Here is an 18,226-nt window from a genome sequence, read left to right as displayed (position 1 = left end):
ATTGCTTTCGCTGTAAAGCATATTTTCAAAATCTGACACGACAGGTGGATTAACAAAATGCTAAGCTGTGTTTTGCTATATTGCACTTGTGATTTCATGAATATAAATATTTTTTGTAATATTATTTGAATGTGGTGCTCTGCAATTAAGCGGTTGTTGATGACAACAGGTAAACTGTGATATAACTAAAGAGTTAATCAGGGTGATTTCTCCACAAATAGACAGGTAAAACACATTATGTTTTAATACATTCTGATAAACAATATGTTACACCAAACAATATTAACACACAAGGCCAAATAAAAGTAATGTTTACAAAATAAATCCACCCCAGCAACATATTTACAAATAGGAGAGATCAAGAGGCATCATTAACAAGTCATCCACCTCCTCCTGAAGTGCATCAGCTTTCTCATTCAACAGCATCTGAAACAAAGGAAGACCTCAAAAAAGGACAATGATCATAGTCACGTCTCATCACAATCCCTTTTTCTACGATATTCAATGTTTTTATTTATTCTATATGGATTTAGGACGTAAACAGCGCAATTGTGTGTGTAAGCATTTGACAACAGTCATACTTTTGCAGAAGCAACAATCTGATTGGCTTGTTTCTTGAAGAGGTTCTCCAAAGTCTTGACAAGAACGTTTGGGTCAGCGTTGGCCAGGTCAGCCAGCGTCTTATATCCAGCGTTGTACCGTTGCTTGGCTCTTCCCTGTCAAAAGCAGATAAAGGGTTACAGCATGCAAAAATACTTCTGGAACAATGCCTGCATACCTTGGCTAGGACAATTATAACTGGATACCTAAGATGTGGATATGTTTTTTGGGGCGTTTTGTTGACAGGTAAGTAGGACATTGTCACCATTTTGAGGATGATATAATGCCAATAAAATGAATAGAGATTTTTTTAAAGTCTGACCTCCATGACTCCCGCTACCTCCGTGAAAGGGATGAGCTCGGCCTGGACACAGTAGGTCAGCCTGCGAGTCAGCTCAGTCAGGAGAGCGTTGAAGGGCCAGAACTCCTCCAGCTCCTGATAACAGAGAGAGGACACAGTGAGATCAGTGAGGTCAAAATGGAAGGCAAAGAGCAGATAAAACTTAAGGGCTATTCTTAGTACTGAGAAGTGTTTGCAGTAACCCAAAACCCTATTACACTGAGGTGAAATCTCAATGTTCTTATGATAATCATCCATACGATATGGATCCATTTTTAGAGTGCCTCTATGAAACACTGACATGAGGGACAAAGATAGTTATATTTAGCTTGCCTGGTCCCCAATGACATACTCACTGAGTATACCAAACATCAGAATGGCGCCGGAGGGCATGGCTGCCGTTTTACAGGCTCCTAACCAATTGTGCCATTTTGCCTGTTTTTTCGTGTTTGTTTGTAACTTATTTTGTACATAAATTTTTCTGCCACCGTCTCTTATGACCAATTCTTATGACCAAAAAGAGCTTCTGGATATCAGAACAGTGACTACTCGCATCGAGCTAGAGAAAGATTTTTTCTTTAATAAGTCAGAAGTGAAGGATTTACTGCTGATACCAGACCAGGCCCAAATTCGTTGTTCGCAAGAAGAAGAGACGCCGATATAGGGGACGCAGATCCAGGGGCCTTGTGAGAATTTGGCGGCAAGTGGGTAACCCACCTCTACCACCCGTCCTATTGGCCACCGTGCAAATACTGGAGAATAAACTGGATGAGCACCGTTCAAGACTATCCTACCAACAGGACATTAAAAATGAATATCTTATGTTTCACAGAGTTGTGGCTGAATGACGACATGGATAATATACAGTTGGATGGGTTTTCTGTGCATCGGCAAGACAAAACAGCTACTTCCGGTAAGACAAGGGGTGGTGGTCTGTCTTTTTGTCAATAACAGCTGGTGCGCAAAATCTTATATTAAAAGAAGTCTCAAAGTTTTGCTTGCCTGAGGTAAGAGTATTTCATGATAAGCTGTAGACCACACTAAATACCAAGAGAGTTTTCATCTATATTTTTCGTAGCTGTCCATTTACCATCACAAACCAATACTGGCACCAATACTGGCACTAAGCTGTCTTTGCTGTCTTCGTATCATCGTATCATCGTATCCAAGATAATTGTGTTGTTTAGGTTTAGAGTGTGTAGTCTTAGAGTGATTATCTTAATTTACCGAGGTTAGCTAGCCAGCTATTTGTCGTCCTTAACGTAGGTGACTCTGCTAGCTAGCCAACAGCTAGCCAACGCTAGCCAACGTCTTCTGTATAGAACTCAACTACCCGGTCGCATTCACAGGTTGTATCACATTTTCACTTCATTTTCATTACAGTACAACGGTTTGATTTGTTTGATCGTAGCTAGCTACTTAGCTAGCTACATAGCCGTCTTTGTATCAAAGATAATTGTGTAGTCTAGAGCGATTTTCTAGGTTCGCTAGCCATCTATTGTCGTTCTTTTAACGCAACGTAACGTAAACAACACTGCTAGCTAGCCTGCTAGCCCCCGAATAGCAACACTGCAGAAACTATTACACTCAACGGAACGACTTGATTAGTGTAGTGTCACAACGCACCCACTGCCAGCTGGCCTACTTCAGCAGTACTGTATCATTTTAATCATTTTAGTCAATAAGATTCTTGCTACGTAGCTTAACTTTCTGAACATTCGAGACGTGTAGTCCACTTGTCATTCCAATCTCCTTTGCATTAGCGTAGCCTCTTCTGTAGCCTGTCAACTATGTGTCGGTTTATCCCTGTTCTCTCCTCTCTGCACAGACCATACAAACGCTCCTCACCGCGTGGCCGCAACCCTATCTGGTGGTCCCAGCGCGCACGACCCACGTGGAGTTCCAGGTCTCCGGTAGCCTCTGGAACTGCCAATCTGCGGTCAACAAGGCAGAGTTCATCTCAGCCCATGCCTCCCTCCAGTCCCTCGACTTCTTGGCCCTGACGGAAACATGGATCACCACAGACAACACTGCTACTCCTACTGCTCTCTCTTCGTCCGCCCACGTGTTCTCGCACACCCCGAGAGCGTCTGGTCAGCGGGGTGGTGGCAAGTGGTCATTCTCTCTTTCTCCCCTTACCCATCTGTCTATCGCCTCCTTTGAATTCCATGCTGTCACAGTCACTAGCCCTTTCAAGCTTAACATCCTTATCATTTATCGCCCTCCAGGTTCCCTCGGAGAGTTCATCAATGAGCTTGATGCCTTGATAAGCTCCTTTCCTGAGGACGGCTCACCTCTCACAGTTCTGGGCGACTTTAACCTCCCCACGTCTACCTTTGACTCTTTCCTCTCTGCCTCCTTCTTTCCACTCCTCTCCTCTTTTGACCTCACCCTCTCACCTTCCCCCTACTCACAAGGCAGGCAATACGCATCTTTACTAGATGCTGTTCTTCCACTAACCTCATTGCAACTCCCCTCCAAGTCTCCGACCACTGCCTTGTATCCTTTTCCCTCTCGCTCTCATCCAACACCTCCCACACTGCCCCTACTCGGATGGTATGCGCCGTCCCAACCTTCGCTCTCTCTCCCCCGCTACTCTCTCCTCTTCCATCCTATCATCTCTTCCCTCCGCTCAAACCTTCTCCCACCTATCTCCTGATTCTGCCTCCTCAACCCTCCTCTCCTCCCTCTCTGCATCCCTTGACTCTCTATGTCCCCTATCCTCCAGGCCGGCTCGGTCCTCCCCTCCCGCTCCGTGGCTCGATGACTCATTGCGAGCTCACAGAACAGGGCTCCGGGCAGCCGAGCGGAAATGGAGGAAAACTTCGCCTCCCTGCGGACCTGGCATCCTTTCACTCCCTCCTCTCTACATTTTCCTCCTCTGTCTCTGCTGCTAAAGCCACTTTCTACCACGCTAAATTCCAAGCTTCTGCCTCTAACCCTAGGAAGCTCTTTGCCACCTTCTCCTCCCTCCTGAATCCTCCGCCCCTCCCCCCTCCTCCCTCTCTGCAGATGACTTCGTCAACCATTTTGAAAAGAAGGTCGACGACATCCGATCCTCGTTTGCTAAGTCAAACGACACCGCTGGTTCTGCTCACACTGCCCTACCCTATGCTCTGACCTCTTTCTCCCCTCTCTCCAGATGAAATCTCGCAACGACCGGCCGCCCAACAACCTGCCCGCTTGACCCTATCCCCTCCTCTCTTCTCCAGACCATTTCCGGAGACCTTCTCCCTTACCTCACCTCGCTCATCAACTCATCCCTGACCGTTGGCTACGTCCCTTCCGTCTTCAAGAGAGCGAGAGTTGCACCCCTTCTGAAAAAACCTACACTCGATCCCTCCGATGTCAACAATTACAGACCAGTATCCTTCTTTCTTTTCTCTCCAAAACTCTTGAACGTGCCGTCCTTGGCCAGCTCTCCCGCTATCTCTCTGAATGACCTTCTTGATCCAAATCAGTCAGGTTTCAAGACTAGTCATTCAACTGAGACTGCTCTCCTCTGTATCACGGAGGCGCTCCGCACTGCTAAAGCTAACTCTCTCTCCTCTGCTCTCATCCTTCTAGATCTATCGGCTGCCTTCGATACTGTGAACCATCAGATCCTCCTCTCCACCCTCTCCGAGTTGGGCATCTCCGGCGTCCCACGCTTGGATTGCGTCCTACCTGACAGGTCGCTCCTACCAGGTGGCGTGGCGAGAATCTGTCTCCTCACCACGCGCTCTCACCACTGGTGTCCCCCAGGGCTCTGTTCTTGGCCCTCTCCTATTCTCGCTATACACCAAGTCACTTGGCTCTGTCATAACCTCACATGGTCTCTCTTATCATTGCTATGCAGACGACACACAATTAATCTTCTCCTTTCCCCTTCTGATGACCAGGTGGCGAATCGCATCTCTGCATGTCTGGCAGACATATCAGTGTGGATGACGGATCACCACCTCAAGCTGAACCTCGGCAAGACGGAGCTGCTCTTCCTCCCGGGGAAGGACTGCCCGTTCCATGATCTCGCCATCACGGTTGACAACTCCACTGTGTCCTCCTCCCAGAGCGCCAAGAACCTTGGTGTGATCCTGGACAACACCCTGTCGTTCTCAACTAACATCAAGGCGGTGGCCCGTTCCTGTAGGTTCATGCTCTACAACATCCGCAGAGTACGACCCTGCCTCACACAGGAAGCGGCGCAGGTCCTAATCCAGGCACTTGTCATCTCCCGTCTGGATTACTGCAACTCGCTGTTGGCTGGGCTCCCTGCCTGTGCCATTAAACCCCTTCAACTCATCCAGAACGCCGCAGCCCGTCTGGTGTTCAACCTTCCCAAGTTCTCTCACGTCACCCCGCTCCTCCGTTCTCTCCACTGGCTTCCAGTTGAAGCTCGCATCCGCTACAAGACCATGGTGCTTGCCTACGGAGCTGTGAGGGGAACGGCACCTCAGTACCTCCAGGCTCTGATCAGGCCCTACACCCAAACAAGGGCACTGCGTTCATCCACCTCTGGCCTGCTCGCCTCCCTACCACTGAGGAAGTACAGCTCCCGCTCAGCCCAGTCAAAACTGTTCGCTGCCCTGGCCCCCCAATGGTGGAACAAACTCCCTCACGACGCCAGGACAGCGGAGTCAATCACCACCTTCCGGAGACACCTGAAACCCCACCTCTTTAAGGAATACCTAGGATAGGTTAAGTAATCCCTCTCACCCCACCCCCTAAGTTTTAGATGCACTATTGTTAAGTGACTGTCCCACTGGATGTCATAAGGTGAATGCACCAATTTGTAAGTCGCTCTGGATAAGAGCGTCTGCTAAATGACTTAAATGTAAATGTAAATGTAAATGTAAGACCGCACTCAACAAGACGCAAGCACTCCGACGAACCATCAAATAGGCAAAGCGTCAAAACAGGACTAAGATTGAATCCTACAACACAGAGTCAGAAGCTCATCGGATGTGGCAAGGCTTGCAAATTAAAAACTCAGCACTGTCAACTGCGTTTCTTTTCAGCTAACTTAATGTGTAAATATTTGTATGAACATAACAAAATTCAACAACAGACATAAACTAAACAAGTTCCACAGACATGTGACTAACAGAAATTGAATAATGTGTCCCTGAACAAAGAGGTGGTCAAAATCAAAAGTAACAGTCAGTATTTGGCGTGGCCACCAGCTGCCTTAAGTACTGTAGTGCATCTCCTCCTCATGGACTGCACCAGATTTGCCAGTTCTTGCTGTGAGATGTTACGCCACTCTTCCACCAAGAAACCTGCAAGTTCCAAGATATTTCTGGGGGGGAATGTCCCAAGCCCTCACCCTCCGATCCAAAAGGTCCCAGACGTGCTCAATGGGATTGAGATCCGGGCTCGTCGCTGGCCATGGCAGGCCACTGACATTCCTGTCTTGCAGGAAATCACGCACAGGACGAGCGGTATGGCTGGTGGCATTGTCATGCTGGAGGGTCAGGTCAGGATGAGCCTGCAGGAAGGGTACCACATGAGGGAGGGGGATGTCTTCCCTGTAACGCACAGTGTTGAGATTGCCTGCAATGACAAAAAGCTCAGTCCAATGATGCTGTGACACACCGCCCCAGACCATGACGGACCTTCCACCTCCAAATCGATTCCGCTCCAGAGTACAGGCCTCGGTGTAACACTCATTCCGTCGGCGATAAACGGGAATCCGACCATCAAACCTGGTGAGACAAAACCATGACTCGTCAGGGAAGAGCACTTTTTGCCAGTCCTGTCTGATCCAGCGACTGTGGGTTTCTGCCCATAGGTGATATTGCCGGTGATGTCTAGTGAGGACCTGCCTTACAACAGGCCAACAAGCCCTGAGTCCAGCCTCTCTCAGCCTATTGCAGACAGTCTGAGCACTGATGGAGGGATTGTACGTTCCTGGTGTAACTCTGGCAGTTGTTGCCATCCTGTACCTGTCCCGCAGGTGTGACGTTCGGATGTACTGATCCTGTGCAGGCATTGTTACACATGGTCTGCCACTGCGAGGACGATCAGCTGTCCGTCCTGTCTACCTGTAGCGCTGTCTTAGGCATCTCACAGGACATTGCATTGTATTTCCCTGGCCACATCTGAAGTCCTCATGCCTCCTTGCAGCATGCCTAAGGCATGTTCACGTACATGAGCAAGGACCCTGGGCATCTTTCTTTTGGTGTTTTTCAGAGTCAGTAGAAAGGCCTCTTCAGTGTCCTAAGTTTTCGTAACTGTGACCTTAATTGCATACCGTCTGTAAGCTGTTAGTGTCTTAACAACCGTTCCACAGGTGCATGTTCATTAATTGTTTAAGGTTCATTGAACAAGATTTGGAAACAGTGTTTAAACCCTTTACAGTGAACATATGTGAAGTTATTTGGATTTTTACAAATTACCTTTGAAAGCAGGGTCCTGAAAAAGGGATGTTTATTTTTTTGCTGAGTTTATTACAGACTACAAAAGGAAGCCCAGCTGTGAGCTGCTCAGTGACACAAATCTACAAGACAAGCTAAATTGCTTCTATGCACGCTTCGATGCAAGCAACACTGAAACATGCATTGGAGCACCAGCTGTTCTGGACGACTGTGTGATCATGCTCTCCGTAGCTCATGTGAGTAAGACCTTTAAACAGGTCAACAATCACAAGGATGACGGATGACCAGGACGTGTACCCAGTGTTGTCACTGATATTTTCAACCTGTCCCTGTCTGAGTCTGTTATACCTACAGTTGAAGTCGGAAGTTTACATACACCTTAGCCAAACACATTTAAACTCAGTTTCACAATTCCTGACATTTAATCCTAGTAAAAAGTAATTGTCTTAGGTCAGTTAGGATCACCACTTTATTTTAAGACTGTGAAATGTCAGAGTAATAGTAGAAAGCTTAAATGTATTTCATCACATTCCCAGTGGGTCAGAAGTTTACACTCAATTAGTATTTGGTAGCATTGCCTTTAAATTGTTTAACTTGGGTCAAATGTTTTGGGTAGCCTTCCACAAGTTTCCACAATGCATTGGGTGAATTTTGGGCCATTCCTCCTGACAGAGCTGGTGTAACCGAGTCAGGTTTGTAGGCCTCCTTGCACTCACACACTTTTTCAGCTCTGCTCACAAATTTTCTATAGGATTGAGGTCAGGGCTTTGTGATGGCCACTCCAATACCTTGACTTTGTTGTCCTTCAGACATTTTTCCACAACTTTGGAAGTATGCTTGGGGTCATTGTCCATTTGGAAGACCCATTTCCAACCAAGATTTAACTTCCTGACTGATGTCTGAGATGTTGCTTCAATATATCCACACCATTTGCATCCCTCGTGTTGCCATCTATTTTGTGAAAGGCACCAGTCCCTCCTGCAGCAAAGCACCCCCACAGCATGATGCTGCCACTCCCGTGCTTCACAGTTTGGATGGTGTTCTTCGGCTTGCAATCCTCCCACTTTTTCCTCCAAACATAACGATGGTCATTAAGGCCAAACGGTTCCAATTTTGTTGCATCAGACCAGAGGACATTTCTCCAAAAGTATGATCTTTGTCCCCATGTGCAGTTTCAAACCGTAGTCTGGTTTTATTAAGATGGTGTAGGAGCTGTGGCTTCTTCCTGGCTGAGTTGGCATTCAGGTTATGTCGATATAGGACTTGTTTTACTGTGGATATAGATACTTTTGTACCTGTTGTTTCCTCCAGCATCTTCACAAGGTCCTTTGCGGTTATTTTGGGATTGAGTTGCACTTTTCGCACCAAAGTACGTTAATCTCTAGGAGACAGAACGCGTCTCCTTCCTGAGCGGTATGACGGCTATGTGGTCCCATGGTGTTTATACTTGCGTACTATTGTTTGTACAGATGAAAGAGATACCTTCAGGCGTTTGGAAATTGCTTCCAAGGATGAACCAGACTTGTGGAGGTCTAGAATGATTTTTCCTGGGGTCTTGGCTGATTTCTTTAGATTTTCCCATGATGTCAAGCAGAAGCACTGAGTTTGAATGTCGGCCTCGAAATACATCCACAGGTAAACCTTCAATTGACTCAAATGATGTCAATTACCCTGTCAGAAGCTTCTAACGCCATGACATACTTTTCTGGAATTATCCAAGTTGTTTAAAGGCATAGTCAACATAGTGTATGTAAACATCTGACCCACTGGAATTGTGATAAGTGAAATAATCTGTCTGTTAACAATTGTTGGAAAAACCACCCCCAGGTGGTAAGTGTAGGCAACAACACATATGCCACGCTGATCCTCAACACAGGGGCCCCTCAGGGGTGCGTGCTTAGTTCTCTCCTGTAATCCCTGATCACCCACGACTGGGAGTGTGGTGCCAGGACAACAACCTCTCCCTCAACGTGATCAAGACAAAGGAGATGATCGTGGACTACAGGAAAAAGAGACCAAAGCACGCCCCCATTTCATTGACGGGGATGTAGTGGAGCAGATCAAGAGCTTCAAGTTCCAAGTTGTCCACATCAACAAACTATCATAGTCCAAAACACACCAAGACAGTCGTGAAGAGGGTACGACAACACCTATTCCCCCTCAGGAAACTGAAAAGATTTGGCATGTGTCCTCAGATTCTCAAAAATTTCTACAGCTACACCATCGAGAGCATCCTGACTGGTTGCATCACTGCCTGGTATGGTAACTGCTTGGCATCTGACTGAACGGCGCTAAAGAGGGTAGTGCGTATTGCCCAGTACATCACTAGGGCCAAGCTTCCTGCCATCCAGGACTTCTATGCCAGGCGGTGTCAGAGAAGGGCCCTAAAAATGCCAGACTCCAGCCATTCTAGTCATAGACTGTTCTCTCTGCTACAGCACGGCAAGCGGTGCCGGAGCACCAAGTCTAGGTCTAAAAGGGTCCTTAACAGCTTCTACCCCCAAGACAAAAGACTGCTGAACAGCTAATCAAATGGCTACCTGGACAATTTGCATTGAGCCCCTTTTTTTAACACTGCTGCAACTCACTGTTTATTATGTATGCATAGTCACTTTACCCCTACATACATGTACATATTACATCGACTAACCTGTACCCCCACACATTGACTTAGTACCGGTACACCCTGTATATACAGTGGCTTGCGAAAGTATTCACCCTCCTTGGCATTTTTCCTATTTTGTTGCCTTACAACCTGGTATTATTTGATTTACACAACATACCTACCACTTTGAAGATGCAAAATATTTTGTGAAACAAACAAGAAATAAGACAACAAAAATTAACTTGAGCGTGTATAACTATTCACCCCCCAAAGTCAATAATTTGTAGAGCCCCCTTTTGCAGCAATTACAGCTGCATGTCTCTATAAGCTTGGCACATCTAGCTACTGGGATTTTTGCACATTCTTCAAGGCAAAAGTGCTCCAGCTCCTTCAAGTTGGATGGGTTCCGGTGGTGTACAGCAATCTATAAGTCCTACCACAGATTCTCAACTGGATTGAGGTCTGGGCTTTGACTAAGCCATTCCAAGCCATTTACATGTTTCCCCTTAATGTAATCCAAGAAACTGAAGATCTTGTACAACGCTGTGTACTACTCCCTTCACAGAACAACGCACACTGGCTATAACCAGAATAGAAAGAGCAGTGGGAGGCCCCGATGTGCAACTGAGCAAGAGGACAAGTACATTAGAGTGTCTAGTTTTAGAAACAGACGCCTCAAGTCCTCAACTGGCAGCTTCATTATATAGTACCTACAAAACACCCATCTCAACATCAACAGTGAAGAGGCGACTCCGGGATGCTTTTTTTATGTTGTGCAACGTGGCCTCCCACTCCTCTTTCTATTCTGGTTAGAGCCAGTTTGCTCTGCTCTGAGAAGGGAGTAGTACACAGCATTGTACAAGATCAAAAGTTTCTTGCCAATTTCTCACATGGAATAGCCTTCATTTCTAAGAACAAGAATAGACTGACGAGTTTCAGAAGAAAGTCCTTTGTTTCTGGCCATTTTGAGCCTGTAATGGAACCCACAAATGCTGACTCTCCAGAGGCCAGTTTTATTTCTTCTTTAAATCAGAACAACAGTTTTCAGCTGTGCTCATAATTGCAAAAGGGTTTTCTAATGATCAATTAGCCTTTTAAAATGATAAACTTGGATTAGCTAACACAACGTGCCATTGGAACACAGGAGTGATGGTTGCTGATAAATGGGTCTCTGTACGCCTATGTAGATATTCCATTTAAAAAAAATACAGTATATATACAGTGGGGCAAAAAAGTATTTAGTCACCCACCAATTGTGCAAGTTCTCCCACTTAAAAAGATGAGGCCTGTAATTTTAATCATAGGTACACTTCAACTATGACAGACAAAATGAGAAAAAAATCCAGAAAATCACATTGGGCCTAGCCAGTCTCCAGATCTCAACCCCATAGAAAATCTTTGGAGGGAGTTAAAAGTCCATGTTGCCCAGCAACAGCCCCAAAACACCATTGCTCTAGAGGAGATCTGCATGGATGAATGGGACAAAATACCAGCGACAGTGTGTGAAAACCTTGTGAAGACTTACAGAAAACGTTTGACCTCTGTCATTGCCAACAACGGGTATATAACAAAGTATTGAGAAACTTTTGTTATTGACCAAATACTTATTTTCCACCATAATTTGCAAATAAATTCATTAAAAATCCTACAATGTGATTTTCTGGATTTATTTTCTGATTTTGTCCGTCATCGTTGAAGTGTACCTATGATGAAAATTACAGGCCTCTCTCATCTTTTTAAGTGGGAGAACTTGCACAATTGGTGGCTGACTAAATACTTTTTTGCCCCACTGTATATATTTTTTTTATCTGCCGTTTCCAGCTTCAATAGTAATTTACAACATTAACAATGTCTACACTGTATTTCTGATCAATTGTATGTTATTTTAATGGACAAAAAAAATGTTTTTCTTTTAAAAATAAGGACATTTCTAAGTGACCCTACACTTTTGAACGGTAGTGTATAAATTATTAAAAATAAAGAATTAAGGAGCACATAAAGGCTCTAACCTATCTGAAGTAGATCATCCAATCAGGCTTGCACTGGGAGACCATGTCATTGGGTGTTGCTGGATAGTTTCCTCCACCTGGTCTACCTGGCATCAGGCTCTCCAGGCCTTTAGACAGGTCTCTTTACAGGACCCCAGAGTAGGTCAGATCCACTGAGCCTGAGGAGGAGAGGGCAGACACACTTAAGAGTGTAGGATTGATTCATAGAAAAAACATGTATCTGTAAAAGGATTGAAGGATTTCTAAGCATGAAACACACTGAGAATCTCACTGTCAAAAGACTGGCAATAGGAACTTATCACACTGGGAGGCTGTTCCTTCTCTTGCTAAAACAAAAGCGGTACCTGCTGCTTGCCGAGTTAAGAAAATATAATTTTTACTTGTAGAATCGCAATACTCGTCAGTGGCCAACAACTTAACTTTGAGCAAAAACAAGAGCATGAATCCCCACATGGGGGAGCAAATAGCAGTGACAACAAAAAGGAAAAAGAGGGAATTTTCTCCATACATCCATGGATGAGCCAGTCACACTTCATATGTGATGTAGGCTATGGGATGGTAGCTAGCTAAATGCACAGACGCAATGCACGCAACACTAAATACTTCCTCCAAGCTAGCTAACCAAAGTAGCTAGTATTGATATTATGATGATTTAAAAACAGCTGTGGCCATCTGGCTAGTATTAACAAGGGCTTTCTACAAAATAGCAAGATTAGCACAGAAAGCTAACTAACAATGTCCTGGTATGGGAATAGAAATGGAATGTGTTTGAGAGTAGTTCACCTTTGTAAGTAGCTCTTCCTAGCTTGGTGACCTGCAGAGTCCTATCCTGTGGATCTGTGGACACAGTGACAAGGCCTTTCTTTTTCAACAGCTCAACACACACCTGTGTCACCTCCTACAGGCTCCTCTCCATGCACACCTGTTTCTTCTGGACAGACAATGAAGTCCATGACCTGCTCTAAGCTGTTCGTGATCTGAAGGGAGACAAAGAAAACAAACAGAAAAACCATATAATTAATTCATTAATAAAGACCAAGTTCTTTGCTAAAAAGACACATTAAAAAAGGAAACTGGATTTTTCTGGAATTCACTTATGGAAATTCTTCAAGAAGTGCTCACATTTAATCCAATGACTGATAGGATGAGACTCAGGACACCCTTTCCGTTATCATGCATTAGGTTGCTTTTACAGATCTCCATTGGTGCAGACAGAAGCTTTTTGACCTGAAAATACAAAAAGGTGGACAGGAACAATGCATTAGATGAGTCTGTCAGAATGTGCAAACATAAGGACCCAATGTCATTACATAGTACTACATGCACATGTTTACGGTTGTTGCTCTTTACCATGTCTTTGTCCTGTAGGATGAGGATGCTCTCTCCATGAGTGTCTATCCCGGCCCTTCCAGCCCTCCCCACCATCTGCTTGTACTGGCTCCTCTTCAGGAAGTCTACTGCCATGTACGGAGAACGCAGAATCACCCTGGTTCAAACACACAATGATGGATCCAATTAAGTCTATAAGAACTGCCATTATCTAACATAGAGATGCAACTTATGTTATGACATGTCGCATGTGAGAACAGCTATTCCTAGTAGCCTTAGTAGCAGTAAAGTAGTCTGAAACAGGTTAGCTTCTTTGCTTTGGCTTACCTCCGAGCAGGTAGGTTGATCCCTGCAGCCAGTGTGGAGGTGCAGGTGAGGAGACAGAGAATCCCAGCAGAGTAAGCCTCTTCCACCAGCTTCCTCTCCTCACTGGTCATCCCACTGTGGTGATAGGCCAGGCCATACGGCACTGTCTTCTTGAGCACCGGACACAGGGAGCCGTTCCCACTGCTCCTTAGCACCCCCAGCAACACAGCCTTCTCTGCCTGCTTGCACTGGATAAAGTCCCTGGAGAATTCAAGAAGAAGTGGCATGTTGGATCAATCACAATCCACACAATCACAGCCACTGGGCAGGCTTACCATGATTTGGAATACAGAGAGGAGGGATACAAAGATATGTCTCTTACTTTTTCAGGTATTTGCAGATCATCTCAGCCAAGTTCTCACCATTTTTCTTGGTGGGACAGAAAACAAGGCACGACTGGCTGGCTTGGAATGACCTCAGTTACCAAGGCAACAATATGATCCTGATCGATCTTCTGCATTGCACTGGAAAACAGAAGGATTAGTCAGGTGTTAAGACTTCAAATACAATGTGTCAGCCTTCAACAGCCGACTGCCTGGTACTGAAGACAAGTATATATTTCATTATAAACCGGGTAGTTAGAGCCCTAAATGATGATTGGCTGAAACCGTGGTATATCAGACCGTAATCAACGGGTAAGACAAAGCATTTATTTGTACTGCTCTAATTATGTTGGTAACCAGTTTATAATAGAGATAAGGAACCTGTGTGTTTGTGGTATATTACCAATATACCACGGCTAAGGGCTGTATCCAGGCACTCCGCGTCATAAGAACAGCCCTTAGCCGTAGTATATTGGCGATATACCACACCCCCTTCGGACCATATAAAATATGATGACTCTTCAAAATAAAATGGATGAACATGCCTTAAAGTTTAGGAGCCAAGAAACACTCCTCCTCTTTTGGGTCCACCTCGTATATGCTGTCCTTCAGTTTAACATACTCATTCAGTTCGACCTGAAACAAACACCATGGTTATCAGTGGCCTACAATCACAGAGACAAAGCAGTATACAACCCGCAGTCTAACTTGTATCCATTTTAAGTAAGGTTTCAAAGAATATATATGTTGGTGATTTTCATGTTGCATGTAGACTCTCAAACAAGAAGTAGGCATACCACAGAGGATAAAATAGCACTGCGTATATCAAGCCTATGGTTAGGAAATTACAAACCAGTATGAAGTCATTAGTGTAGTTATCTGCGCTCAGAAATCTCTGAAGATCTTGGACATTGCCCAGTGTAGCACTCAGTCCAATGATCTGAGTTGACTCAGTGTAAAGGAGAAAATACATTTTTCAAAAAATCTCTATGAACATGATGAGAGTAAAAATAGCAGTCAGAATTACTGCTGACATAGAGCACATTGGCTAGAGTCATCTCAATGATAGCTTCTCTGCTTCCATCACCCAACATGTGGAGCTAATAAAAACAGAGAAATAATTACACACTACTGTATAATATAATTGATTGCATCAAATACACAATGCATCAGAGGATTCACTTTTAGTGTTTTGTGAGTGGCTATTCTATATTTGCCAATGATAATGTCTTAGATGTTTATGTAATAAGATATTTGCATACCTTGTCAACAACCACCAGCCCCACATTGTCCAGTCTGATGGCCTCTGAGGGAGTTGACCAGGCTGTGGGCCTTCTCTATGGTGCCGATGTACAACTTGCCCCTTCTCTTCACTGTAGGGAACCTGCCCTTACTGCCAGCATACTCCTCCACCATGAAGTCCCGCTCCAGGCCAAAACTGGCCAACCCTCAAACCTTGAAATGCATGCAATACAGTGCTCAGATTTGCCATTGGCATGAGTTTTGTGACAATTTCCTAACCCAAATGTGACCTCAAATACTAAAATGTTGGATAATAATCCCTGTGTAGTTGGATGAAAGGGGAATTATAGATATTTTGTGAACATAATATAATGACCACAATACCTTCTCCTGCACTAGAGATATGTATGGCAGGATGAAAAGGACATCCCTCTTTCTGCATAGAAGCTCTTTGAGGATGAGAATCTCGCAGGTGGGCAGAGAGTAGATGAGGTTTCTCCTCTGCTGAACTGAGTCCAGGTTTAGACAGTTCTTCTGCCATTCTGAAATAGAAGAGAGCATTAATTATGATCCTCTGTAATATGAAGCTGGGCAATAAATCCAATTACTCAAGACAACCACACACTTTTAAAAAGTGGTAAAACATGGTAAAATTGACACAGAACTATAGTGAGGACATGCAATTAGACAGGGAAAAGGGGCAGAAAGCTATTCACCATATACAGTGGGGCAAAAAAGTATTTAGTCAGCCACCAATTGTGCAAGTTCTCCCACTTAAAAAGATGAGAGGCTTGTAATTTTCATCATAGGTACACTTCAACTATGACAAACAAACTGATGGAAAAAAATCCAGAAAATCACATAGTAGGTTTTTTAAGAATTTTATGTTAGCAACACATACCTAATGTAATGAATTAGAGTTGGATCCGTTTAGATTTGTCTAATGCTTTACTAGTAAACATGCGTTTATTTAATGGATTAGCCCATCAGAGACGAGTAAATATATAAATCTAACTTCAAATTGAGTCCAGTGGAGTAAATAGACTATTTATTATTTTGACAGTGATACAATTAGTTCATATTTGCAGTACCATATTTTAATATTTTAGATTCATTATATTTATTATCAGCAAGTATTAAGATGTGTTATATGGAAATTTAACAAACTATCACTTTGAAAACCATTAATTTTGGGAGGAACTACTGATCGTGCACCAACATTTAAACTTGAACAGGAAGTGACGTCAGTGTTGTTTTCTTAACACAGCAGGTTAAAAATGCTTGCTGTCCGATCTTTATAATGAAACATTTCACGGCTTGAAGGAAAATATAAGAATGCAGTTTTATTATTGTGTATACAAATCATTGCTAGGGATAAAAGCACAATCATACTGACGTTTGTAATGATTAAGATAACCTAGTATTAGCTAGCCAAATGGCTAACCTCTAACTGTAGCTATGCCATCCATTGCTAGCTAACGTTAACTAGCCACATGTGTCCTATAAACTAGCTAACTATCCAGCATCCGACCCGTTTACTTACAGCTGCATTGGGGTCGGACGTCATTCCTGTGTAGATTAAGAAACCACAGAGCCAGTGCTGTAATATTTGGGATAATGAGACATTTCGGAGTACAAAGCATTTGTCATCCCTGGATTGATGTACATTTCCCAAACCATATATTTTTTTCCAGTTCCGCGGTGTCTTAATTTTTATTTTTTTATTTTACCTTTATTTAACCAAGCAAGTCAGTTAAGAACAAATTCTTATTTTCAATGACGGCCTAGGAACAGTGGGTTAACTGCCTGTTCAGGGGCAGAACGACAGATTTGTACCTTAATCTACACAGGAATGCTGTCCGACCCTATGTAAGCAAACGGGTCGGATCTGCTGGCTAATATACTAGCTAGCTGGCCAGAGTAAACTCTATATTTGATGTAAGCTAATGTCTTCTTTACTCTTATCGCAGAACAATGTCTCAGAAGTATCCCAGGCTCGTCTAATGTAGTCCAGAAGAACGATGAAAATCTGCATATGTAACGTTACTATTAGCTAGCTATCCATCTAGGAAGAGTGCACAAAGAAAAACTATATGGATGGAATAATTGGGTTTCGGATGACATTTGAAAATGCAAATATAATTTGATTCTTATGTACTCTTAGTGCACATAATGTGACATTCCACATGACGAACATTAAAGTTTTAAACAGGATTTGAAGCTGTCTCATTTCTTTACAACGTCTATGGCAACTACATTGTTGGATGGATTCACATAACTTTATGTACATTTATCTCCCCAACCATTGTGGATGGAGAATCCATATGAACAACCACAGAAGGGCTGCATTCTGTGACATCACAGTGGACTTCAAGAATGTTCAGGTCTGTCAGACTACAGTACATAATACCATACTGATGAGCAGAGATGCAATTGAGCAATGTTTAATTACAAAATGCATATAATCCAAACTTCTTTCCAATAGCTGCTGTCCTTGTATATAAACCCCCACACAGGAAGAATTTACAGTAGGCACATAACATGCGAGTACTTGGTCAGATAAAACTAAACATGTTCATATCACATCACCAGAGGCTGTCATGTCATTTTAACAAGGTGTTATTCCTTTCCAGGGCTGTGGTAAGAAACAGAGGGAGATTTCCAAAGCCATAAAGAAAGCTATGGGTAAGTCATCAAATCACTCACTTTATTATTGACTGGTCTTGGGACAGAATATCATATGATCCAATACTCTTGGGTCAGCAGCATTAAGCCTTGAGGTTGCTCTGTGATAGTTTCTCTTTGCAAATGCACCATCACTACTTACCAGAGGGTACTGATGACATTGTGCGCTACAGACCTATTGCTCAAAATGACCATGTTTTGATGGTTTAGGCATTTCTATAATAAATACTCATAATATTTTCCCTCCGCAGGATTCATGTCTGGACCCACATTATGAAAGATAAACTCCTTCGACAACCAGCACTTGGAGTAACTGTGTCAGCCTGTATTGGGGAACTAGTGTAGCATATATACTGTAATAATTGTATTAA

General features: G+C 43.8%; 1 pseudogene; it reads right to left on the bottom strand.

Moving 5' to 3' along the window:
• Nucleotides 1-220: 220 nt before the first annotated feature.
• Nucleotides 221-18,016, bottom strand: LOC123999833 (annotated as a pseudogene).
• Between the last annotated feature and the right edge of the window lie 210 nt (nucleotides 18,017-18,226).

Source organism: Oncorhynchus gorbuscha, linkage group LG16 (assembly GCF_021184085.1).
Source record: "Oncorhynchus gorbuscha isolate QuinsamMale2020 ecotype Even-year linkage group LG16, OgorEven_v1.0, whole genome shotgun sequence".
In the NCBI taxonomy this organism is placed as follows: Eukaryota; Metazoa; Chordata; class Actinopteri; order Salmoniformes; family Salmonidae; genus Oncorhynchus; species Oncorhynchus gorbuscha.
Note: the sequence above shows the minus strand (reverse complement) of the source record. Positions and strands in the feature narration are given on the sequence as shown.